Here is a 2708-nt window from a genome sequence, read left to right as displayed (position 1 = left end):
AATACAGAGCCCGCCCTTTCCGTAGAAGGACACACTGTACCCGTATTCCCCAGCCACGTGAATCATGTCACCTGCTTTGAATACGTCCGCGGCCCGCCTCACGTATGAGTGGCCCACGACCCACACCTCCTTTTTCACAGCCGGTGATGTCTGACCGCTGACCCGGTGTTGGGTCGACTGCACAGTCCGCCCCGCCTCGTAGGCTTGCGCAACTGAAAACCAAACAAAAACAAGAAGCGTGAGTACATCATTACAGCTTCACAACATGTGCAACCGCACATACCTTTTATAACAGTTCGAGGACCAACGCCCCACACGTTTAACTTGTTCGACATTCAGACCCCTGGCTGTAGCCTCTGTAGCAGCCCCTATCCGAAAGGAATGGGTCCCAAACTCGCCGGGGTTCAAGCCCGCAGCGGAAATTGACATCGCAAGCACCCGCTGAAACTGAAACCTCGTCAGTGGGGTGGTGTCAGCGTGTCTCAACAAGGTCCCCCCCCATGATGCCACCCTTTGCGCTAAATATTCCTCTACGCAACTTACTGGGCACATGGAGGACCCGGGAATCCTTTGTATGATTATGCAGTCCCCCATCGCACCCTGGTCGGTCTTGGACCTGACAAATGAGATGGACATTGTCTCCCCTCTGACCTGAACGTGCTCTCGGCACAGTCCCCCCGTCACATCCCGCTTGTTCCTCGCCACTAGTTCGCTTACCCGCATAGCCCCATGGAATGCCAGCGCAAAAGCGGCTCGGAATAACACTGTTTCATACTGGGATGAACACGTTGAAGGGAGTACAGATAATAACAGGGCCAGCCTATCCAGACCTATTGGGCGCCTTTCATCTACTCTGCGACCCTCAAGGCGTTGCCACCCACGTAGCGCTTTTTGTACAACGAAAGACGCTGTCGGGTCCTGGATCCCATAAGCCCTCGCCACAAAGGAAATGGCTGCCCCATGCCTCTGGGCCGTAGCCACAGATTTGCCTGCCTGATGTAAAGACAGCAAGAAATTTACCACCCACTCCTCCTGGCCCTAAAGTTCCCCTCCAGCAGTCCCCAAAAAGGCCAAATAGGAACGGAACGCCCCTTCATATGCCTTCCTTGTCCTGGGTGCTAAACTCTCTCCCACGAGGTTTCGTAGTTCGGGGCACCGAGAGACCAGAGAGCTTCGGGAAAGGGTGCCGCCACCGGGTCCGCTGTGGGCAGAAAACCCCAGAAGGCCTGCATACGGAAACGAGAAAGCGCATCAGCCGCTTGGTTCATCACCCCCGGCACATGTCTCGCCTTAAATAGGACATTCAATTGCATACACAACAAGACAATTTCTTTGAGCAGCCTCAGGATCCATTTGCATCGTGCCGCCTGGCTATTGATACACTCAACCACGGTCATGTTATCAGACCAGAATACCACAGAGTGATCCCTAAACCCCTCAGGCCAAGTTTTCAGGGCCACCAGAATGGGGAACAGTTCAAGAAAAGCAATGTTACTCGTCAGCCCACCCTCATGCCACCATGACGGCCATTTTTGAGCCGACCATTGTGTGCCAAATATGGCACCAAAACCAATGCTCCCTGCCGAATCTGTCCACAGGCCCAGCTCCTCGGAGGACACCGCCGGTTTGTTCCAGACAACTCGACCATTGAAATCCGCCAGAAATGCCAACCAAATGCGCATGTCCTGGCGAACCTCGGCCGAGAGCCTCGTGCGATGGTGACCCTCCTTCAGGCCGACCATGGCCTGAGCGATCGAGCGGGAAAAGGGGCGGGCCATCGGTATTACTCTCAGGGCAAAATTCAGCTGTCCCACCAATTGTTGTAATTGCTGCAGCTTAACCTTAGACTGACTAATACACGTCTCCAGGGATGCCCTGAACCTTAGCACTTTTTCCCTTGGTAAACGAAAACAACCCTCCTCCGAGTCGAGCTCGATCCCCAGAAACTCGAGGCAAGTCGAAGGACCCACCGTCTTACCGGGTGCCAATGGCACACCAAAATGATTCATTAAGACACAAAATTCATTCAACGCCTGACCACATTCCGGATCCCCGGCTGCCCCTAGAAACAAAAAGTCATCGAGATAATGCATAACCTGATGAAACCCCGTCTTCCTTGTGAAGACCTATTGCAGGAAACAACTGAACTGCTCAAAATAGGTACAAGATATAGAGCACCCCATTGGCATACATCTATCCATGTAATAGTGTCCCTGAAACATGAAACCAAGAAGACGCTGATCGTCTGGATGTACCGGGAGCAACCGGAACGCTGACTCGATATCAGATTTCGCCATCAGCGCACCGGGCCCTAGGCGATTCAATATGGCTACGGCCTCATCGAAGGATGCATACCGTACTGAACACACTTCCGGGTCTATCGCATCGTTTACGGAAAGACCACGTGGGGCTGACAAATTATGTATCAGCCGAAACTCACCCGGGTCCTTCTTGGGGACCACCCCTAAAGGGGAACAAACAAAGTTAGCAACCGGTGGCATGTTAAACGGACCGGCGACTCGACCTCGAGCCACCTCTTTCCCAATCTTCTCTTGTACCACGGTCGTGTGCTGCAAGACTGATATTTGGTTTTTACATTTCGCTAAACCCTGAAACTCCCCCACTGGGATGCGGAAACCATATGAAAACCCGTTCCGCAACACCCCAGCGGAAGCGTGATCCGGGTATTCGCTGAGCCAAGGAATCAT

Source organism: Lissotriton vulgaris, chromosome 1_1 (genome assembly GCF_964263255.1).
Source record: "Lissotriton vulgaris chromosome 1_1, aLisVul1.2, whole genome shotgun sequence".
Lineage (NCBI taxonomy): Eukaryota > Metazoa > Chordata > Amphibia > Caudata > Salamandridae > Lissotriton > Lissotriton vulgaris.
Note: the sequence above shows the minus strand (reverse complement) of the source record.